This window comes from Cygnus olor, chromosome 13 (genome assembly GCF_009769625.2).
Source record: "Cygnus olor isolate bCygOlo1 chromosome 13, bCygOlo1.pri.v2, whole genome shotgun sequence".
NCBI lineage: Eukaryota > Metazoa > Chordata > Aves > Anseriformes > Anatidae > Cygnus > Cygnus olor.
In genome coordinates, this window is record NC_049181.1 from 19,790,797 (window position 1) to 19,815,810 (window position 25,014).

Sequence of the window (25,014 nt, forward strand, 5' to 3'; positions counted from 1 at the left end):
ATGTTATGAGGCAAGACTTTTTTTTCCATGTCAGTTCCTTCTCACAAGTAAGCCTTTCAGATAGGCTTTTGCAATTCTGTAACACAGGAAAATATTCCAGGCTTTTGGTGTAGGGTAAAGCAAAACACACACACACCTTTTGGAAGGGAATACAAGGGACTATTGCTAAGTTTCCTTAACATAATTTGTTACTATGTGCTTTGCATCATAGATGACAAACTAAACGATGAGGATCAGAGTAATTGGGTTCGCCTCTTCTCCATTTTTGCTTGAATATAAAACATCTACCTGTAATGTTCAGAGCATGCTTAGGGAAAATAAAACAAGGTAGACCTGTGGTTAAGATATGATAGGAAAACATAAAAATGTATGGAGTAAGCCTTCTGGGAGCTGGGGTTCTACAGTAATATTCAATCATGTGTCAGCTGCAGTACACTAAATGAGTTTTAAAAGTTTTTAATTCTCCATATCACCGAATAAATCACTGCAAATCACTGACTGCAGCAGTTCTCTTTTAATCAAGAATGTTACAATAGCAAGTGTAATATTCTTCCATTAGAGTTATGCTTTTGAAAATATGGTAGGAAAAAGTTATTAACTTTGCTTTTAGGAGAAAAATTGCACTTAAAACTGGCAACTTTTTACTGTTGTCTGCATATAGTTGCTCTAAATGTGTGCTTTGGTTAGAAAGCAAGTAGCTGCAAGATTTTAATTGTGATAGTCCCACAGCAGGGACAAGAGTGCTGTGCGCTTCAGCTGGGATCTCTTTGGATACTTACTCTAACAAAGATTCCAGTTAAAGAATTGATGTTACTTTCATGTTGGACAAGTAAAAACAAGCAATAAACTGGTGAGATTAACTTTCACGTTTTTACTTGAATGTGTAGCTCTGACAACTATGAGAATAAAATTCCGTCTACTACAAACTAAGTAACCACAGTCCAAATGTTCTTGAGAGGCAACAAACATGAATAGTAATTTTTGTACCCATTCCAACATGCTAGCTGCCTCATGGTAAAATGTAATTGCAGTGGCAGCATTTAATTAGAGTTTATTTATAATTGGGATTAATAAGCAACGTTGAGTTTAGTGTGCTAACCACCAACATAAACTTGCTATGTGAAAATGTCTGAAGTTGATGAGTTATCTCCTACAATACCTTCCTTCTAGGACTTAGGAGTGTTCATGTGGGAACTCAGTGTGCACCTATAGTGTGTTTGGTACTACTGCTTAGTCCATCAATTGTCCCCGTGAGCTCCCAGCAATCCCAACAGATTTTTGCTGAGCTCTTCTCTCTCCTCTGAGACAGAATGTCCAGTGTCTCTTTGGTCTGAATGTTTGTGTAAAGGTTGCATCCTTTAAGATACGGTGGTGTAGCTACAGAAACTTCAATATTGAAGTCTCTCTGCTCTTTAAATATTACGTTCATACAAAGGTAATTCATTTGGAAGAGATAATAGATCTTGATCTTGTCAGTCTGCAGTATTTTTTTTAAACAGTTTTCAGGTGGAGGGATTTCACTTTGCCTGTTGTCATTAAATGTCACAAGGAGTCAACGAGCCCTTCCAGACTTAGAAATTGTTAACGCTAACCATGCTTAGTTCTGATTTCTCCATAATGAGACTTTTACCTCGAAAGGATTCTTCATTGTTAGAAATAATTTTGCCTTCTAGCATGGAAATTTGGAAGGAAACAAAATAATTATTGTTGTTAGGAAAAATTAGACTGAAAAATTAAACAAGTACTGCAAAATCTAATTTTAGTTGTTTAACCATGATCACTTGAGATGCAAAATGAACTGGACTGTATAATACACTTTATTTCCTTGCAGAGAGCTCATGTGTTTAGGAAGGGTCTCTTGCAGATTTGCTGCTGCCTAAAATGTTGTTACCACTTCTGTTTCCCACTCCAGGCCCATTTATTACTCCACCAATTTATTATGTTGCTTCCCAGTCTTCATCTTGCAATGGATTTTTCTTTAGTCTTAAAAATAAACATAATGCTGTAATTGTTTTTTCACTAAACTCTTTTGTTGTCTGATCATCTGTTGGTGTTGTGCATTTAAAAACTTAAATTTATTTTTTCGAGATCTAATGATTAAAGTTTGGAGCTGATATTTCCACAGGAAAACTCAGTTATTTCTGTAGCTCTGACAGATGTGGTGCGTAACAACTTTGATAATTGACCCAATGTTTGGAAGAGTATATCAAGTGATTAAGGATTATGTTTGTTTTAGGTAAGCTGTGTATGGTATAGTTGGTTTTATTGCAGTCTGTTTGCAGTCTTACAGCTGACTGGCTGGGGTTGTAGCTACAGGTCCTGAAGGATCTTAAATATGAGGCCAGTTTTCTGTGGCTGAACAACATGGCTTTGGTGTATTCCTGCTTATGCTCACATAACTGTTGAATGTGGGTAGTGTAAATGGCTTACTACTACTACGAAATACTTAGCACTTGCTATAGTGCTATATACTGTTTCCATGTGGTTATTTGCTAGATGTAGGAGCAAAGATGATTAAACACTGCAATGAAGGATATATTAATTTTTTAAAACTATTATGAGGGAGCAGAAGTGTTAGAAGCAGCTGCTGTCTCTGATATCACTGTGTCCAGAGTAGAAATATACTTGGGGAGCTGGGGTTAAGATCTTAAGATACAAGAAAATGGAATAAAATTCACCTGAGCAATTGACATATTTCCTAATGACACACTCTGTACTGCTGAAATCAGGAAAAATCTAGAGGCCCTTTCATCTGAGTAGGGAACAATATTTCTGTAGGATGTAAAATAGTAAAGTCCTGGTAAAAAACAGTCGTCAGGTATTTAAGATGTCTTACAGTTATAATGTAAAACAGTGAATGCCCTTCCAGCAGCAACACTGCCTAATTATTGTAGCCGTTCTTTTCTGTTAAGGAAAATGAGCTCTACTGTGTTGATGCCACCTTAGTTTTCTCAAGAAAGGTGTTTTCCCTCTTGGTCTTAAGCACAAGTGTGCTCTCTTCTCCTCTCTTTTCAGAAGTTTAAAAAGAAATTGTAGTGCTTTTGAACTACAATTTATTTCTATTCATGGATTTTAAAAGCTTAATTATACAAAATAACTATTAGTAGTATCTCACTTGCTGGAAAGTGTCTTTCAATATATTGTTAAGCTTCTTGGCAGTTGATCCAATTTGGGCTTTACCATATAGTTTTCTGTCTCTTTCTGTAACTGCAAACTCTCAGGGAAGGCCACTGGTAATTGCTCTGAGGCAGAGGATGCAGAATGTACCTAAGCCAGTGTTCTTCCTGATTTCTGTAATACGAACTCATTGCTGAGGGAAGTAATCGTAGGTTGACAATCATCTCAAAAAAATAAGTTAGGAGGCAAATGTCCCCTGCAACACCTTTTAGATCAGGGCTTCAGCTGGATGTTTTACTTCATGCATTGTTTAACGCCAGCTTAGAGGGTTAAACAGCAGAGATGTGAGCTGATGGGACCTGGGAATTTATATCGCAGTTAATGAATTGTAATTCCTGTGGATTTATATTGGAATATTTGCATCAGAGAAAAAGTGAGTTTCATTGTCCTGCTGTGTTGCTTACAACATGAAGTTGATGGTTAAGCAAATGTTATTTATTTATTTATTTATTTAAACGCTTGGTCATATCTTTCTTCATATAGCTATTTCCATAGAAGCAAGTTCCAAAGTGCCACCTTTCCAGGAGGAAAATATAACTTTCTATGTTAATGACCCCTGAATCTTTATAAAACTCCTTTGGAGAAACACTTAAAACATACTTTATTCACAGAAATTAATGATCTAGCACTCCAATTCTCAATGGTGCTCCTGGGCACAGGAAAGAATTTATGTATTTACTTTTGCTTTAACTTAAGATAACTCATTTCTAGCCTGACTGGGCCTGTCTAAATACTCCTTATTTCATTAGAAAATGACTCTTCTGCACATGCTGAGGAATTTTGTAACTGATGGTTATAGATGACATATATCCCCTTCAGAGACAGCATAGCAACCATAATTAAAAAGCATATTATTTAAAAAAAAAAGTCATGTTGCTTGAAATCATATTTGATTTGGTAAGCCAGTCCTTCCCTATCTGAAGTTCTGACAAATTTCTAAACGCTCTCTTCCTCTCCCCCCCCCCCCCCTCCCTTGTGATTATAAAGTAGACGAAATTGTGAGGAATTTAAGAGATTTCTTATTTGCAAGAATAACAGTCAATAGCAAAAACGATAAACAGACTTAATTTCAGCCAAAACCATAGAAAATAAGAAGTAACCAGAATCTTGAACAATGCTTTTATTAAATATTTTAATGAGTTGATAAACAAGATAAATGTTATCTGATCCAGTCAATAATAGCACATGCTAATTAGTCACATACAGGTGAGCCTCACTGAAGAACAATTTTTTTTGTTACTGAGGGTAGCAGAACAGGGTGGCTTCTGCCTGCCAGCATCTTAGTTCAAGATCAGTGTGGTTTACAAGACACCCAACTTGTTTCAGCAGGTTTTTTACTATTAAGGTTATGTTGAGGTTTAGGAATCTTGTGGAAATGAGAATCTACTTTATTTCACTTGTTTTGCAAACTGGGAAGTTGAAAACAGAAAGACTATAAGCAGCTTGCTGAAGACCATATGGAGCAAGTGAGTAGCCAGGCTAGGAGTAGAAGTCAGGTGAACAATTAAGGATCAATGAATAGCCTTCCCAGTAATTGCTTGTGGCCATGGCATCATACCAGGAGTGCTGGCTCCCACTTCTTTCCCTGATCAAGGACAGATGTTCAGGTGACAAATTGCCTTAGCAATTGTGTGTGTGTGTGTGTGTGAGGGGGAAGTGTGATTTCACTATTATTCCTCTGGTGTTGTCAGAGGAACTTCCATTTGCTGTTAGGATATTTGAAATGAGCCAGTTATATGCAATTTATTAGTGCAAGTCAAAGCTCCCTTTTCCTAATTTCTTTTTTCTTTTACATAAATGCGTAGCCTATGCAGATTCAAAGTTTCTTGCAATTCAAGTAAGTTCTACAGTGGAAGAAGAAGCTTCTTAACAAGATTGAATTTGCTATTGTGCAAGTTACAAGCTGAACAAACACAGATTGGGCAAGTTTCTGTTCATTCATGTTTCTCCTTTAAAGAAAAAAAACACCAAATACCAGTTTAATATAAATGGAAATGAGGGCGATATTAGTGTGAACGTAAATCTTGATCTATTGTAACTTAATAATGAAAGCCATACTTCTCAGAGTCTGAATAAATGAATCAAGCCATAGCATTTTTTGTTTGTTTTTAATAAGTGTACAAATAATCACCTTTAGTTAAGATTTCTATCCTTTTATTTGCTTAATAGGATCTTGGAAAAAGCTATTATTTATGGAAAAGCAGGTGCTTGTCTCACAAGAGGTTGAGGTGCTTTTCTCTTATGTTGTATAATTGTTTCTGGGAAAAGATTTTAAAAAAATGATGTGGCAAGATATTTGAAAAGAAAGTTTCCTAGCAGACTTCATAAAGTTTAATATTTATATAACCTTTAAGCAGTCAAGAGACTATGCCTAATGACAGTCAACTAACAGCTTGACCTTTATTGAATGGAAGAATGGTAGCACACTTACAGGAGTTTCATTTCAATGGCAATGTAATGTTGAATTTCTTTAGGCTTTTAATGTACAGTAAGCATACTGAGCTTGGAAATGTATTATTTCCATTACGTCCAGCAAAACTAGAGAATAGAGGGTTTAAAAAGCAATCAACTTCAAATTTATTAATTCTATTTTAATGATCTTCCTAATGAGACATTTTACATCTAAACTTTTTAAAAAATATATTAGAAGGGGTGCATGCACAAATTGTCTGTGACCACATATAAAATCTTAACGTTAATCAGCAGTTGGATAATATGCATGTGTATGCAAAGTCTAAACATGCTATATCTTTTTTGTGCGACTTAAAAAGGAATTATACTGTCATATCATTTTGAAGTAATTATCAAACTGAGCTTGAAAGACTAAGTACTTTTAAAATGCCTAAACAGAAATGTTTTTTTCAAATTTATAGCTGAAAGACAAAAAATATTTGAATTTCACCTGGTCCTTCACTGCGTAGTCTTGACTGTTGGATTAAAAGCATACTAAGTTAGGTTCTCCTCTGAAGAAACACCCTTGCAACAAGAGGAGCACTGTAATATTTAATCTACATGCCGCGCTGTTTGTGGATGCAGTTTGAATTCTGACTGGCGCGGCCTCATGCAGTCTGCTAGAACAGACTGCTCAGGGACTGTGCTCTGCTTTTGTGTTTTTTCTATTATGTTGGTTTTACTGAAAAAGTAGATTTTTGAATCTAACTGATGGTAGACAGAAAGAAAATTGTCTTCCTCTTTGAAAGGCCAAAAAGAAGCTTGTCATTTTGGCAAATAATTGAAATAGGGATTTTATTGTGGTTTTGGTTTTGCTTTTGCTTTTTTCCTCATTAGTGAGCAATTAAATCCAGATAACCCTAGTTAATATACTTTAAAACATTAAATCAGAAGGGTGAAAGAAAAACTATACATGTGCTTTTTGCAGTTGACCTCTCATTACTTTGTCGACCTGCAACGTACGGGTAATGTGCAAGTCCTTGAGGGAGTAATGGTTACTTAAATGAATGTTTACTAGGTTCAGAAGCAAAACTTTAGGCTACAATACACCAGATTATGTATGAATCAAAATGAAGGTTCTTAGTATCCCTGTACTGATCTTGCTATCTTCAGTGAAATAATGAGAGAATATCAAGTCCTATTTGTGTGTATGATATGCAAACATAGAGCCAGTGAAGGGCATGTATCTCATGTACTTACACGCTCTATACAATGCTTTATAAAATGTGCACAAAAATAAGAGGTGATTCTGAAAACCTGCTGAGGCTCATCTGCATTTTTAAATACGTAATGATTGTGAAAAATCTTGACCTAAAACCCAATCTGATAAACTTCTGAGATCAGTAACCTTTCACTTCATTTGTCTGTCAAGTGCCAGAAATACTCCTACTGCTTTACAAATAAGAGCAATGGGGGGAAATGCACAATGAGTATGCCACACAGTTCTTGAAAGCTGATGTGACTTTAGCACATGCAAAACTACTTGAAGAAGTGAGCTTTTTTCGTTCTTACAAAGTAGGATACAAATTGTTGCCAGAACCAAATCACATGCACTTACCTGCTTTATCTCCCCCCAAACTTGTAAATGTCTACCCACAGCTAAATGTATAAACTGCCAGAAAACTAGTGCTAAAAATATTCTAAAAGTTGCTTGCTATTTTTCACACACTGCTTCAACTTGGGAATTTTTGATTTACTGGGCTTCTAATTCATGACTATATTAATACCTACTTCTACCTTCAATCACACTTTGAAGATACTTGAACAAGTGCAATTGTAATCGAAGATTACAAACCCAGGTATTCCTTTGGGAAAATGCAGCTGGAGCTCTTTAAACTTTCTCCATTGCTTATACATGCCTGGAGGAAATCTGGTGCCATCTTTCTAATGTAATCCTTCTCTGTCTATGGATCCTGACATATCTGTTGCCTGCCATGCTCTTCATTGCTGTGATGAAAGCTGGCTCCAAGAATCAAGAAGTTTTATCCTCCTCTTCAGTATGCTTATTAAAATGAAGTAGAGGTTAGTTCATTTTAAAGGCCTGAAGAAGGATTATTAAGGAGCTGATTAAGTCAATTAGGCTGCTTAGGGAATCCTTTTTGCTGTGTTGCTGTTAGCCAGGAACCTTAATAGGACAATTAGGATTAATTAAAATCAGCCTGATTGATTAGTATATATAAACCTGCATGCAAGACACAGTTGTGTGGTTGTGTTTATTCAGACCGAAAAGGGGAGGCAGTGGATGCTGAGGTCTGCATTTCTAAAAACATCTGTATGCCACTGCAAAAGCAGGTTGCTTTGGGGGTGTTGGTGGGCTTTGTTAGCGGTGATACCACGTCAGTGAAATTGGCTGTTTCCTGCACATCCCTCTTAGGATTGATGGGACATGAGACTGAAAAATAAAGCAGCAAATAAATTTCACTGTAGATATGTGAGATGATATGGGGCTGGGGATGTGTGTGGAATCCCAACTTTGCATATAAAATAGTGTGATCTGACTATGGTCACTCAGGACCAAAGACCCAGGGCATTTTAATGTAAATGGTCACCCTTACTCAGCAGTGGCTTGGCAAAACTTAATGCTGGAGTTTACTAGAAGACAAATACAGAATCAAACACTGTACTTTGTAGCATAATAAAAATCCATTACTTGCCACCTCTTACAGTACAGGAGTTGTAGGCTGTCAGATGAAACTGTAGGGAGATGCATTCAAACACCCAAGGTAGGTGGCTAATTTGTCATCAGAAATCCATTTCTGCATGTAAAATGATCACTGGACTGTTCTTGTCTTCTGTTTTTTTCATTTTTGATTTTTTTTAAGATTCATTCAAGAAAATCTGAACACTTCTGTAATGGCATTTTTAAACTGTGCCAATACGACAGTTAATAGATACAACCATATGTTCGCTTAACCCTAGAATCTTGACGTTCTTCAGCTGGATACAGTTGTCTGTATTCAAATCTGCGATGAAAAAGAAAGTGATTGGGAGGGGTCCCAGGGATTTCCATCATGCCCTGAAGGTAGAGGGTTAAGTTCCTTGGTCTTTCAAGGACCAAGCAAGATCTCCCTTCGTTTAAAGGCTCTTGCCTGTCTTTAATGCACTGATTCATTTTGATAACTTCTTGAAAATTTTCTTATCTGATGTCTTGTCCTGTCTCTTTGAAATAGTTTTCTTCTAAGGGAAACTGATTTACTGTGGAAGCAGTTATCCAAGGAATATGCCTTAAAGCTTCCTCTATTTTACTGCCTGTGAACACAAGCAGCTCCAGTATTTGTTCTGTTCCTTTACCCAAGGTGTTCTCAGATATTATGTGGGAAAAAGTACAGAACTGTCACTAGACATCAGCAAGGCTTTAACACACAGCAGCATCTTGTTCTAAGCAGTTAGATCCTAGGCAAATGTTGTCAGTTAGAATTTCTTTATTGAAGTGCTTCTAAAGTTATTTATTAATGAACTAATTTTTCAAAACAGTGCTTACAAGCATCTCTTCCCTCACTGCAGTGGTGAATTGGTGCGTGTCTAGGTAAGTGCACTGTCTCAGGTTTTATTATTCCTCTTACTGGAAGGATCCATTTCCAAGACCTCTTGTTCCATCTTATTTAAGGAGATCTTCAAGTATTATACCTCAGATGTCAGTCAAACAGCTTTTCACTTTGCTATGTGAAATGCTTAGGTTCATTATTTATAACTCACGTTGTTAAGAAATACCAGAGGAATCCCTATTTTCAATGAATGGCATTTTGCAAAATTTAGTGTTTAAGTAAACAGCATAGTAACCTGTGGTATGTATTGTCTGAAATGATCAGCCCTGTCCTGGGGTGTCTCTTCATCTGTGGAGTTTCTCCTTACAGTCTTTAAGAGCAGAAAGATAAGCGGGAGATAATAGTGTAACTGGAGAAAAAAAAGTCATGCTCTTTTAATCCAGAAAAAAATGTTTATGTATGATGAGGGCTAGTACTGTATCACATGTGGAATCGTTGACTCAGTAAGACTATCCTAGCTCTATAATCTAAGTTTACTAAAATTTACTCGAATATAATTTAAAAAATAAAATCCTCACAACTGCAAGATACTAAGAAGATACTGGATGTCATTATTGTTTTTCTTTCTAAAATCTCATGTTCTAAAAAGTTCCTTTTTATTGTCATAAATTGCCTGAAAAGTCATAAATCCTATTCAGGAATTGTAATTGTAGTAGTTTCTGATAATAAGTAACCTTTTTCAAGTCTTGCTAAATTTTAAGTAAAGCCAAATAATAAAATTGAAAAACAGCCTAAGAAACTGTATGTGTATATAGTATCTTGCTTCCAGCTTTCATTACTGTTGCTCAGAAAGATTATAGAAAGCTTAAGTACTTACTTCCCTAAGTGGTGTTTTTTTTACAAGCCACCTTTCTTTTTCATGGCTTTATTTAATCTTAAGCATACTCACCCAGCTTACTGAATAAACAGTGTCTGCTGTAAGGTACGAAATAGTAACAAATCTAAATTTACATGATTTAACATGAATTAATAACTTTTATAATTACCCGTTTTCACCAATAGGTGGTGGTGCTAGCTGTTTCTTTATCTGTTGCTTCTTCAGACTTCAGTGGAACTAACCATAAAAATATCTACACGTTTATAGCATGAAAATTTAAGCACAGGTGATTGGAGATGCTTGGAGCCAGACTGACTCTCTGCCTAAGCTAAGAGGGAGGCAGGGGAATGCATGCACCCACCAAAAGCCACAAAGGGTCTGCTGTGTTTTGGCACCCCTCCTTTTGAGCGTTAACCCTGATGGCTTCAAGGCTGCAGCAAGTGAGAGGCATTGCCCCTGGCAGCCTGCTTTCCTGCAAGAGGAGATGCAGGCCGTGTGAAAGGATGAGCAGCATCACAGTCAAGAGGAGATGCAGGCCATGTGAAAGGATGAGCAGCATCACAGTGCTGGAGGAAGGTGGGGAAAGTAATGTTCATACCAGCTCTCCAGATGTAGAAAGCATTTCCCTCTGTTCTTGCAATATCGTCTTTTAAGGAAACGATGTTCTGAAATTGCTGCCATGTGCTCTGGCCTCTTTGTTGGTTCCTGATTTCTAGTTCAGGATGTGGAGCTAGTAGGATTTTTTGTTTAAATTCCAAGAGCAAATCAATAGTCTGTGGATGTTTAAGAGACTGGAAAAGAGGTGGCTCTTTGGGAGAAGTGCCAACTTGACAGTAGGTAGTTAAAATCCAGTTAAAAAAAAAATGGAATAAAAGCATACGTGACACTGAACACAAGCGAGAAACAATGTCTCTGTCTTTTTCTCCTGAACTCTCCCTTTGAGGGAGCTTGGTTTGGCTTAAAGTGTTTTTGTTCAGAGCATGTTCTGAAGTCAGTAGTGTCACAACCAGGAGACTGTCTGATAGCTGCCATTCGGGCTTAGCTATAGGCCTTGCATTACAATGAGGAGTTAGTCAGGAGTTCCTCTCAGTGAACAATTAAAAGTTGACACACTTCAAATGAACTGAAGAACAAATTAAAGCATGCCTATAGCAAAGACCGCTTTTTTAACTTTGTGTAACCTTCATCAGTGTCTGTGATAATGTGACACAAGAGTTCTCAATGCTACATAAAGCACCAAGAGTGGAAGTGCCACTGCATTCATCATCTGATTCTTTTCCAAATCTTCCTTTTTTTTTTTTTTTAACTTTTTCCAGTCTCTTCCCTGTATGTCTGGCCTATTTGCTTGTGTTTTTTTTGTTGTTGTTTTTGTCTTCCTGTGGCCCACTCTCACTGCAAGGAATAAGATAACTCATGACTGGCAGCCAGCGGCTTGGAGTGAGAATTCTCATTTGTCACATTCTGTTGCCAGCTGCCAAGTGAGATATGCAAAACCTCATTTCAGAAAGTTCCAGTATTGTCAGATTCTCTGGGCTTCTCATGTCTTTCCTTCCATTATTTTGGAAGGCAAGAAAAACTTCAGTAAAATATTTGAGCCTCTTTTGTTTTTCCTTCAGAGTAAATTAAAAAAAAATGTGAAAGAAAAGATGGAATTTTACTGAAGGTTAACTGCTAAAAACAGTATTTTAAATCTCTACTGATAGCTAATGAGTCCTGAATATGCATATAGACATTATAATTACTGATGAGGTGCAAACACGGAATTCTCTGTGCTGAAGCATCTGACAACTTGAGCTCATGCCTCACTGTTGTGACCTGAGCCTAGGAAACACTCAGAATCATAGGATCAGCTGCCCGAGGTAGTATCTTCAGACTTGCTGGAAAAAAATGGGTTCAAAACAGGCTGCAAGTATTCTGAGAGCTCCAGTCTTAAGTTTTTGTCTTCGTAAAGTGTTGGAACTTGCAGTATGGTATAGGTCAGCCCTGTGAGTTAAGGAAAATGTACATCTCTTCCTTCTTCCTCCTCCCAGCTGCCCTAGTTCTGCTAGGGCATCTGCTTTCTGTCAGATAACACAACCAGGAGATGAATTCACTGAAGGCAAGTAGGACAATTTTCTCCTATGTTATCTATGTCCTCCATGCTTTGAAGAAGCATATAAAATATTTGTATATGAACTTGTGTTCTTTAACACAAATGTCATTGTTACTCTTACACTTGTCTGGCATGTAAAAACAAGACCATAAGAAGCAGCCCATTTGACCCAGTGTCCTGTCTGTGATGGTTGCCTGAAGCAAATGATCAAGAAAGTTTAAGAAGATGGACTGAGCAGCCAGTGATGTTTCCCCAAGCTACTCTTCTCTTCTTCAACAAATTGTCCCAGGAACTTTGAGCTGCAAGTGGTCTCTACACAGTTAAACTTAAACAGATTTTTATTCTATAAAGTGTGCAGTTTGCTTTTCAGTCTGTCGGTTCAGTGTCCTGTGGCAAGCTGTTCCACATCGTTGGTATATGCAGTGTGAAGAATCATCTCCTGCTTGTTTTGAACTTGTGGTCTGCCTCTTTGCCCCCATTTGATGCCCCTTCATTGCTAAGCAGCTTAGGGGAGCAGAGTTCCTATTCATATCTCTTGGGTCTAATGTTGTCTGTCATATCACCATTTACTTCTCTTATTTAGACTCTTAGGGCTCCTAGCTACATAATCATGCCTTGCATAGAAGCTACTCCATTCCTTTGTGATCATCCTCCTTGTCCTTTCTTGAATCTTACCAGACTCTTAGCTTTTTGTGATACTGCCTTGTCTTCAAGGGCTTTTTTTTTTATTCCTGATCATCTACTGGACCCACAGACTTGGGGTTAAACATTTTTGGCCTGTCTATACGTTCATAGTGAACCTGACAGAGTTTGATTCTGTCTGTGTTTTCACGGCTTCAGCCTTGAAAAATGTTTTGGTCTTTTGGTTTGTTTTTTTTAACTTTTAACACCAATCTACTTTTGTTCTTCCCCAGGTCTTTCTAGATGAGTGCTGTGCATTCATCCTGTTCCTCTGATGGGTGTCCTTAAGTAACCCTGTGATGTCCTTAAATAACCACGATGCTGTCAACAACTGCGCTTACGCTTTTGCAGTGTTCATATCTGAGCATTTCACAATCTACTGGGAAACATCCTGCAGGTTTCACTGATTTCAGTTAACTCTGGAGTGATTCCGAGTATATGAAAAAAATATTGTTAATTGGAGATACCTGGTGCTCAAAACAAAGTAATGAATTGAGTTGACAACAGTGAAAGCACAATATCAACTGTCCAAGTTCTAATGATAAATAAAAATTGAGTTCCCCTCAGTTCCTTTTCTATTGCTAAACTAAGCATTAAAGGAGTTGTCAAAGATTTCCAGTAGTTGTTAAATCAGAATAACCTCTGAATGCAATCCCTGATTAAACTCTTACCAGATAACTTTGACAGCCCCTTAATCTCAACAAACTGTTGTTAACGTAACAGCATTAAAATAATCTGTTACCAATCCTGTCTTTCACCCATGTAATTCAAGACGGGGTGTTATCTACGAATGCTCAAGGAAAAGCAGCAGTAAAGAATTTGCAACACTGAAAGCAAGAATTGAGAAATAATAGTTGAGAAGATGGCAATCTAGGAGCAGCTGATGGTTTTGAAGTGCACAAATCCTGAAGTACAGTATCGGCTGAAATGAAGTAAAATATGGGGTCCTGACTTAGCACTTCTGTAGCTATAATCATTGATAAGGAATTATGCATTGAACCAACTTGGATAATGTTAATTCTGTAACATAGCTTAGAACATGTTTAACATCATGTTTAATGTTAAACAAATGTTTAATCATCTAGGATTATTTTTCTTATGAGCTGCAAATTTGAAAATAACTCTTTACAAAGGGTAACAGTGCATGTGGAGAAGTAAACTACCTATACGCATTTCTTTTAGAGGGGGACTCAATATACTTATATATGGATAAAACATGTATGAATACCAGTGGAGTTGGGGAAATGTGTGCACACACCTACTTAGCAATAGGACTGCGTTGTGGTTTTTCACTTTCAGGTTAAGAAAAGTAACAATGTTTACCTTGAAACTCTCCAAATACTTTATTAAAATATTTCAATGGAAGATTAAAAAAAAAAGTCCAACTGCTGATTTTTATTCCATTATCTAACACATGTACAAATATATTTTTGTCTGTATGGAGTGGCTGTGAATGTTGGGCTAATAACTGCAGGATTTAGCTCTGGGCTGGATTCTGGCACATTTAGTTTCACTGCAACACAGTGATAAAATGCTACCTCTGGCTTAGGAAGTTTCTGAGCTACAGTGGAGCCTGGGAGACTAAACCTGAAAAGTCATTATATAGTGTCCTTATTCTCATCTTGTTTTCCAGATGTAGCTTGTTGGGTGCTGTTGAATTTGAAATATTGGACTGGATGCACTTTGGTCTGTCTCAGAATGGTCACTCATAATCATCTAAATATTTATTTCCAAATACGTTCAGTTTAAGTACCGTGTAATTATGAATAAAGTAGAAGTATGTGGGCTGAGAAAAGTTAGAAAGGATCAAATCCTCAATATGTAATGTATGCATGTTTCCACAGTAATTATAAGTGTATGAAATTTTGCTATAACAGGTTGTTTTAGGTATTAAAGGCAAAGTAATACTTGCTGGAAGTTATAGTATGTTAAATAATTCAACACTTACTAATTGTAATGTTTAGGTATGTGCTTCATAACCATGCTAATATACTAATCTCTCAGCTTCACAGAAGTTTTCTGTGGACTTAAAATCTAGGAATATTTTATTTCACTTGTGCTAGTGTGGTTTTGATTTAAAAAAAAAAAAAAAAAAAACTATTGAAGTTAACGTAACTACTGTTTTTTTCTGAAGATATGCAAAAGACAGGCGTGTTTTTATGAATTGACGTTGGTTTTACTCCTGAGCTCAGGTGCATCTCACAATTCAAAATAAAAGCATACTTTTTAATAGTAATAAACTGAGAAAGAAGATTGACTAGATGTGCAGGTGGAAGAGGCTGAATGTGAGAACTTATTGCAGATGCACGTAAGCCAGACCAAGTCTGAATGAGTTCTGAAAAATTTAGTTCCAGGAAAGATCTAGAGTAGACTCTGGATTGGATGCTGTGTAAAAGAGAGCTATGAATAAAAATAAACCTCTCAACCCCATATGAATCTGTGCTTGAGCTCATGAAAACAAAGTGTCACTGCAATATATTTTATTTTTTATTATTTTTATTTTTATATTTTTTTATTTTTTATATATTTTTATTTTTTATTATATATATATCTGTGATTAAAAAAAAAATCCCCTTAACAGAAGAAAATCCACAAAAGCCTGATCTTTGAACTGGTTGCTTGAATAAAAATGTGGTACACTACATGACCTCTTCAGTATTTTTTTAAATCCAGAATAAGGTCATCTTGGAGAATAAGAGGTGTGTGTGTATGTTGGCTATTTCAGATGAATTTAACATTCACAAAAGTCTTCCTAGTAATAGACTAGATGTTCTGTAATGAGAATGTTTCCATGAATCTCTGTTCTTATACGGAATGACTTAAGAGTTGTACCAAAAGATAATGTCATGGATGAAATCCACTAAACAATTGCAATGGGTTGTCAGAGGGTGTTGAGCTTCCTCTAGATATGCTCATCACCTTTCCTGTTCCTTCTTGTAGCATCTTCCACTCCTAGGAGCCAGCAGAGGTTTGCAGTTGAGAAATACTGCACTCTAAAATGACCTAAAGACTGAGTTATTTCTGAAGTCATAATCACAGCAAATTTCGGTTGGTCAGTGTTCTCAGGACTCATAATTTGTTTTAGCAGTGCTTTTTTTTAGCTTTTCAGCTGTCTCAGGGCTGATCATCACTGTAATTCATATCAGATCTAACATTTTAATGGCAAAAAAAAATTACTTTTCATCATTTGAAAGAATTATAACTAATGTGGGCTACTGCTCTTCTGTATTTAATGTTCTATTTTGGTGCATCTATTTGCAAAAGTATTCTCAGCATAATGTTTTGAATGAGAATACTCAAATTAATGTTTAATAGTTGCTTATTTCAAGATTTTTGTAAAATTAAACTGCATTTCCAACAGGGAAGTACAATTCAGGAATGAGTTCTTGTCCAAATTTTGTTCTAAAAAAAAAAAAAAAATCTTATTTCCTTGTGTGTTGTTTACTTCCCATTTCATATATATTCTTCATATATTTATTGAATCCTATAATCAGCCTTCCTGCATCTTAGGTTATGTTTCTTAGAGATATAAACATAGTGAAACTATCTATTAAAAATAATGAGAGTAACCTTTAGTTGCTGATCTGAGAAGGAAGAGCACATTTTGATGCACTCACTTCTGGAGATAAGCCTGAGTATATGCATCCTTCTTCAGTTACTGGAAGTGTCTTCCCTTTTCTGTTAGGGTGGGAAAAAAGGCTGTTTTCTTTAATTTCTTGAAGGGGTCATCCATGTTAAGATGCTTTATGGATGCTTTCTTTGCATCCATTTCTTAATATTCATTTAATTCTTCCTGTCTCTGCAATGGGCTTCTGCACCTGGAACACTTGTCTGGGCTAGTTATATATTTTTCCTAAGAGGCTTTTTCTTTCATGTACATCCCACTGCAGATTTTCTGCTGTTATTGGCATCTGCCAAAGATCAAAGAGGATTAGTTCTCTGTACTTCCTCAGATAAGGATATTTCATGGAGGAGAAGTGTTTTATTTACTTATGGCTGAGAAGTAGTGAAGTTGTAATAGCCTTATTACAATTCTGCCTCTAGGATGAATTATCAGTGTTTACCGACTCATTCCAAATGAGCGACTGCAGCAGACAAATAGACAGAGTTGGGCTCCCAGAAATTTTTTGAGCACTCACACTGTTCAGTGAGAGTTTTTTGGTATTCCTGTTAGTATATTTTCTTGCCTTATTTTTATGGAGTTGTTCCACAGGTGAAAATTAGGACTGAAGGAAAAAGATGGTCTTGAAAATATTTGAGACTAAGAAGGAAAGGTAAATTCTTATATACACAAGAAAACTAGGTATGAATAATCTCCTGCTCCATCCAAGAGGTAGTATTATAATTTTTCAAGACTTCCTTAAGAAAAGAACTGTTATTAAGTGGAATTCATGAAAAAAAACAACAGTAAGAACAGGTATGGGGCCACCCTAAGCCCAAATGCAACAATTTTCCAGAGAATTAGTGTTTTGCAAATTCATTGAGTGTGAGAATCACAGTAAGAGTGATGGCAGAAGCACTAGGAATCACTTCAGGGGAAAGTGGTCCAAAGAAAACTAGACAAAGGAAACTAGAATAGCACCTAATTGCTCTAGGTTGTGTTGTGGGGTGTTGTAACAAACAGATTCAACAACATCAGAATTTTGAAGAGAGCTGCAGTCACCAAAGTACCCTGTTGTTTTGTGCCAGAAAACATTTTTCTAGCTCCCAGTTGTACTAGCAATTTGTGGCATCATTTGATTTATTTATTTTTCATTAAAGGCTAATCTTTTGGAGTACTCTGACCGCACAGGTACATTTTCCGACTTAAAAAAAAAAAAAAAAAAAGGAGGGCAGAAAAAAAGCAATAAACACTGCTAAGAGAATCTAATCTGCCTGTTTATGCTAAATGCCTTTTTGAAAATGTGGTATATACAAAATACTAAAGAAGTTTGGCTTCTTCTAAAGTCTTGAATTTTTAAGTTCTCAGTTCTGGTAAGCCTATCTTCCTGTCTTTGTGACCTGACCTCATAACTGGGCAATACTGGCAGAGCTACACTCCAGAACACAATATCATGGTACTTCTGCTAGAATAGAAATAAGTTTATTTTTGCAGCAGCACAAAAGGCAGAAAGTATCTTTCATTTCTTTCAATAATAATCCAATGTGGTTGGTTGACTGTTCATACCTAAGTCCGATTCCTCATTTAGCAGGAGCACTCAAGGTGCACCACTCGTCGTGGAACTGGAGATACCCATTTTGCTCCTCAGTTTGCCCCTACAGTTTGGGGTTGGCGTGGCAGGGAGCATGTGTGCCTGAGGGGGAGACTGGTTTCTGGCTTGCAATTTAGCATTCAATGCAGCCTTTGTTTACTGAGTTGGAAGTCTGGTATCGTCATATAAATACTACTGAGGTCTGCAAAGACAAAATTGCAGCTGTTTAAATAGAGCAGTGCTATGAGCTTACATTGTGAACTCTAAAGAACTAGAAGTGATCGCATCTTAAAGGCTGTTCTGTTCTCCCTTTGATGAACACTTCAATGTGATGTGGAATTTATAGCTTTGAACAGTTGCCGAAACACGCTTGGAAAGCCTCTTGATGTTTGTGGTGTTAATGGATTCTGCCCTGGTGTTCGGTTACTCTGTATTTTAAAATTTGATCCTCCACATGGCGCAAGTCATTCAGGAGTTTTGTACCCCTAAATGTCAAAGTTCTGCAAGTTCTTCGTAGTACTTGTGTGGTTTCCTTATGGAAAGTACTTAAATCTGACTGTGCTGCTGAATGATTTTCAGAGTAGAATGTCACTTTATACATCTGGTGTTCTGTTTAATTGTCATCAGACTTCAGTTTTCAACAAGATAATTGCTGAGCTGTCTTGGGTGCTTTGAAAAATAAGTTGTCTTCAAATCTATTAACGTTGCTAAAATGCACACTTTTCTGAAAACGTGTTTCCTGTCATAAGGCTTCAGAGGCACAGAGTAAGTTAAGAGTTTATCAGGCTACTATCATCACAGACAAAAAACTAAAACCAGCAAAAATTTTATGAATACGACTACCCTCTTGATCACTGTGGAAATGTGAGAAGCCTGTTTCTTTTATGTTTAGGAAACGAAGCTAATAGATAAATAGTGTGTTTCCTTTTGACCTCTTCCCTAACTTATGTTAGCAGAGCTAACACCCAAAGGATGTTATTGGGATTAGCTTTACTTGCTTTAAGGCTTTTAATGCCTTGCTTTACTTTCATTGTCTGGTCACTGGATAATGAACCCCCAAAAGAGGAGAAAGCAAGAAAGAGATAATTTCTGTGAGGCTCAGTGACAGCTTGTTTTGTCCTTGAAGCAGCAGCGTCTGCAATTGAAGTTCTTATCCTGGGAAGACAATGGCCAGGCCAGGGCCTGTTTCCCTTTTTCTTCATGAAAGGTGCTTTTTGTTCTTTATGTAGAAACCAACTAATTCTGGAAATATGGAGAGTGTTGCTTGTATCTTTCAGAAGTGATTTTGGGTCCATGTGGTCCAAATATTTGGAGGAAGAATGACTTAGCTTTTTGTAGTACCTCTTCCAAGTTCCTTAGCTCTCTATAGGATCTCTTCTTTCCCCATTATATTTTGCAGTAACTTATACATAAATGTACATTACTGCTGACAAAAGCAGTCTCTTGGCTTTCTCCTGGCTGGACATGTGAAGGTCAGTGCCATTTCTGTATCTTGCTCCTCAGGCCATGGGATTAGGCTGCGGCTGAAGTCGTTAAGCTTTCCTCTGTACCTGCTGGCAGATAGATGCACATCCCCTGGCTGGTCTGCAGCACTGTGATCTCCAGCTCTGGTGTGGTCCACCTGGCACAGCCCAACAGGAACATGAAAAACAGGAGTAGGAAAGAGTAAGATGCTGGCGAGTGAAGTTGTGCTGAGTCTGGAGAGTTGAGCTGAGTTTGGGGTAGTTTTCTAGCACTTGACGCTGAGGTGGAAGGCAGCTCTGGAGAACCATAGGTGTTCTTAGGTGGAGAATCATAGGTGTTCTATGCATTATAAAGGAGGAAGCAGCACCAAGGTAGCTCATCAGAATTATCATCTGGCAATGTCTTCAAATATGAGATGTACCATGAAAGGACTGCTCATAATTTCAGATGAAAAGTAGCTCTGCTGTATCCCTACGGACTAAAGCACTCAGTCTAGGAACGGGACAGGAGCACTCCCTTTTTCATGTGTGGTAGCCTGGCAGACCCATTTTACATTTGTTTATGCAATGCAAGAATAATCCTCTAGCTAAATATTGTCATAAAGAATCTATTGCGGTGGAATACTGTAACTTGATTGAAGTATCTGTGTTTGCAAGCGTCCTTAATTTTGGTTTTTCCTTCTACATTATTACAGCGTACTTTCATAATTATATTTTCAGAATTATCCATTGTGCACACTGAAGTCAGACTTTATCTGACCATTGTCTATACGAACTTGTTTTAAAAAGAAATTTTTTGTGCATCAGATTTATAATGCAAGACCCCAATATTTTGAGAATAGGACTCAACTTCTAAATTATAAATCATATTTTCTGATGGAAGAAGTGACTAAGTATAAAATACGAATCTTGCATGTTACAGTGCTTAGCCGTGCAATCATTATTTGAAATTCTCTTTCAGGTCTTTACATTTATATTCATTTGGTTTCCTCTGAATGGACATGACTAATATATTATTAAAGGTTTAAAAATTGGAATCCATGTAGTAAATGTTGATGTGTTTTATGGTTCAACAGAAACTGATGTAGCAATGAACTTTGCGGTATTTGCCAGCCCATAGGTAAAATGTTCATACTATTTTGATTTGCATATGAGGTCATTGATGTGATTTATTAGATATAACTGGATAACTTTCTGCAGGAGAGCAAGCAATAGAAATTCTTGAAAGGAGATGTAACATAGTGCTAATAATCATTCTGGAATCCGATTTACATCCACAAATAGGGGAGGCAATTAACAACATGGCTTATGTGATAAGCATTGAGATGTTTAAGCATTCCTCATAGAATCATTAAGGTTAGAAAAGACCCCCAAGATCATCTGGTCCAACCATCCCCCTACCACAAACACTACCCACTAAACCCACTAAACCATGTCCCTAAGCACCAGGCCCAACCTTTCCTTAAAGACCCCCAGGGACGGTGACTCTACCACCTCCCTGGACAACTTGTTCCAATGCCTGACTGCTCTTTCTGAGAAGAAGTGTCTTCAAATTTCCAACCTGTAAAGTTGGAAATCATGTTTTTCTCTTAAGCAAAAAATAACACGTTTTTTAAGGAACAGCTCAACAGATGCAAAACTGTATCTTTTTCTTATACTGTTGTTGACCGTATGGGGTTTCACTTGATTGATTTCATTTTTCATTCATCCTTTATAATTTACTTGGACAGGTATGTGGAAAGGAAGCTATTTGGTATTGGAAATAAATATAAATGGCCCTCAGATATTTTCCATATATCCTGACCATGTGAGGGGAGTAGTGTTATGCTCTTTATAATGGTCTTTCAAGTACATGAATATGTATAATGGCAAATTCCAGATGTCTTTAAGTACTTATAAAATTACAGCTTTATCTAACTCCAAGATTGTAGAGCAATATATGGTTTCTGGTTAGAGTCAATTCACCTGACCTCCTGGTGCTTCAGAATGTTTCCCTCTGCCATTTGCTTCTTGTTAGCAGCTTTGATCTAACACAGGGACCTAATACTAAAGTGGTTTGAGATGCGCACTGACAAGTTTCATAAGATTATAAAATGAAAAAAAAAAAGCAAACAAAAACTCTTAGATGAAGTAATTTTTCTCTTTCCAGGAGAGAAGGATATTTGGTATTTGTGTGAACTGCGATCATAGTACAAACTATGCCAAAGAAAGTTTTACAAAAGCCTGAGACTGGTGTAACAAGTGTCTCATCTTTCTTCACACCTAACTAGAAGTCATATTTATTAAATGTGATCCCTAAGATTTTTCCAACCTTTAAATCACTGTAGAACACACTGAATATTTCACAACAGTAACCAGGAAAAGGAAATCAATACCAACATGCTGTCTGCCATGCTTTGCTAAAATTGTTTTTGGTGTAGACAATGGGGAATATGAGTAAATCACCTGACTTACTCTCTGTATTCCTGTCTTATTCATACAATGCAAAAGGAGTAAACAGAAGAAATTATTAGAAAAGTACTGAAAGCACATATTCCAACTTATTCTGAAGTATTTTGCTAAAAGTGCTCAAGTTTCTGGAGCTACTTAACCTTCAAATTTGAGTCCGAATGGATTCGAGAATGATTATAAGTAAATTATAGGAGTACAGTTTTCTTTTATTCCATTTTGCTGTGGTTCTAGCATAAAGTACAATGGCAAAGCAATTAACTATGTGTACATTTAGAGAGGATATCCAGATCAATTGTTTGAGATAAACCAAGCTTTCAGAACTATTCATGCAGTTTGGTATTTTATCTTAAATAACATTGGTTATTTCTTCAGAAGTCACCATCAAATTAATCACGTTTCAAATCTGGCATCACTGTAGATTTTCTGTCATTGGGTTTGTATTCAGGTCTTTACAAACACCATTTCATCAGATAGTATAAACTGGTGTACATCTGACAAGGTTTTAGTAAGGTGATGTACGCAACTATTTTCTTTTTTTTTTGTTCACTGTCTCTACACATGCACCCTTGCTTTAAGAAGTTATGTAAATATATGTTTATTAGGATGTGCATTTTTTCATGGTGATACTAAAATTGAACAAAGACTCAATTTCCATGATCTTGAGAGACTTCAGCTCAGAGACTGCCCAATGCTAAGCCCTGCAAGGTGGGCTTTACTCCCCTCCCCACACAGAAAAGGAGACTTTGTTGTTTCACCTGCAGATTCTGCTAAGCGCTTCTTTGTCGAATTTCTACTCGGTGGAGGCAGAAGAGAGATGCAGCCTCTTTTTCACTGATCACTAATCTTGGGTCACTAGGCTATATCATTTGTGACCTGAGACTCCCAAAAAGGTTAGTGCAGATAAAAGGCAGAGACTCACTTAAAGAATAGAGGTTTTTCACTTCAGCAGTAATAGATTGGCACAATAAAAACTAGAATCTTCCTTATGCTGAAATGGAGTTATAGAACATATAATTTCCCTCAAAGTTGCTGCATTAGTAGCATTCTTATAATGGATTTTTGTCATCACAGTAGTGTTAATAAATCAAAGAAATCATGCTGTGTTTCAATTCATCAGGAGCCAGAGTTCTACTTAAGGACTTCTTCAGAACTGACTGCAAAATATTTGTATTGAAAAACAGTTATTAGAAATTAACTTTTCAACAATGACTAAATTAATCACCTATTAGGAAAAAAAAAATTTGGTAATGAAAATGCGCTAAAATACATTTTTCATATATGTTGTGTCCTGATTTATTTTTTGAGAGACATGTTCTGCTGGTGGTTGTGGTAAAATATTTTCAGCACTGTTTGTTACTATACATAATCCAATTTATTAAGGAAACGTGCATGGAATGCAAGAGTACTATACTTACTCTCAGATGCCAAAAAAAAAAAAAAAAACGCAGTCATATCTGAAATTAGAATTTCTATCAAAAACATGCTTTTCACATTACCTGTGATTAAAAAAAAGTCTCTGGATTTTTCTGCTTTTGTGACCTCATTAAAATACTATAGAGCTAGACAGATACTGCAATCTGCAAAAATAGAATTGTTAGAAGAACTATGTATAGGAAACAATTCAAGTATATTTCATTGCTTCTAAAAGGTGCACAAGGTACAGATTTTTTTCCATGTGGCACAAGGCTATTGAATTATTTTTATACAAAGAAGCAAAATATTGTGGCTGTTGGTAAAAACTGTTAGAAAAGATCAATACTCTTACTTATTAAGCAAAGCATATAGGCATTGAAGAACTTTACTTGTACTTGGTGCTTTACATATTTTATACTTGTTAGTTGATACACACAATGAAAGCAACCTGCTTTCTTAAGTGAAGTTTCTACAAATTATTAGGACAATTTTTTTCCTGTAATTGAAGTTATGCTTGTATTTTAAGTGATTTTATTTTACTTTTTTAAAATATGAGTTGACATTGAGAGATTCTATGGGGAAATGTATACTTATATCAAATCGTTAGCTAGGGCCTTTAGTCACATTAGCTACATTGGAAGCAATTGGTGTTCAAGGAGAATAAAACAAAAGCATAAATCATGGAGAGATTTGTAAAGCTTAGAACTACGTCTTATAGGGCAAAAAGGAAAACTGACAGCAGTAACGATGCCAGTACCAGAAATTCCCCAAAGTAAGGTCGTTAAGTCTACCTCATGCTCATCCAGGCATATTTCAGATTAGACTCAAAAGCAGTGTATCGTTCTATTCAAATGCAACTAGATAGTTTCCAGGCTCACGATAACTCTCAGAGCCAGCTTGTGTGACTGAACCCTTAAGCAAACTAAAGTGAGTATAGGTTTGCTCAAATCCTACAGAAAGAAAAAAGGTTATGTCTCTGGTATTGTCTCCAGCTTTTAGTGACAAGTCTGCTCTCCTGTACCCCATAACATGAGATCCTGCTATACAGCCTCCCGTTTTGGTACACCTACATCCATATAGACATTGGGTTCTTGATCCTATGCTGCATGCTGTTGTCTTGTTAAACTGTTCATGCAGTGGTGTCACAGCGTGGTTTTTTTTTGTTTTTTGTTTTTTTGCTGGTGGGCTCTGAGCAATTAGACTTGCCCCATGGCCTGTCCCCTTACAGAAGGAGGAAGCTGCTGCAAAAATTGTAAGTCTGACATTGTGTCAGCCTTAAGAAGTGCTTGTGTGTGCCTGTCTTCACCCATGGCCATTTTACAGTTTTATACTTTTGGAGGGGAGGGGTCACTGTTTCCACTTGGAATACTGTGAGTGCAGAAGAGTGGTGCTCTAGTTTCCAATGCTGCTCATTTTGGAGGTGCAGAAGGTAGAGCTGGTAATTTGTTCCTGGATACCTTCAGCTGTCAGTTAGTCACAATAACACGTGCAGTGTCTTTGGGTGTTGCTTCAACACCCAACTAGCTTAGAGCTATATTAGCAGTGTGAAGAAGGAGCTAAAGAGGAAGAAACAAAGTCAATGTAGAGTAATGCTTTAGGTGAACTTCACTCCCTGTGATGGTGTTTCTGGGTTGTGAAATGAGTTGACCAATGGGTGTAAACTGAACTATAAAACTTCAGGATGACAATTTTCTTGACAAGAACATGCTAAACTATGCAAAGCTTCCAATGT

At 36.8% G+C, this 25,014-nt stretch overlaps 1 protein-coding gene across 2 annotated transcripts in view; it reads left to right on the plus strand.

Moving 5' to 3' along the window:
* TENM1 (teneurin transmembrane protein 1) overlaps window positions 1-25,014 on the plus strand; it is a 615,716-nt gene that overhangs the window by 5,246 nt on the left and 585,456 nt on the right. The gene's annotated exons all lie outside the window — the stretch shown is intronic.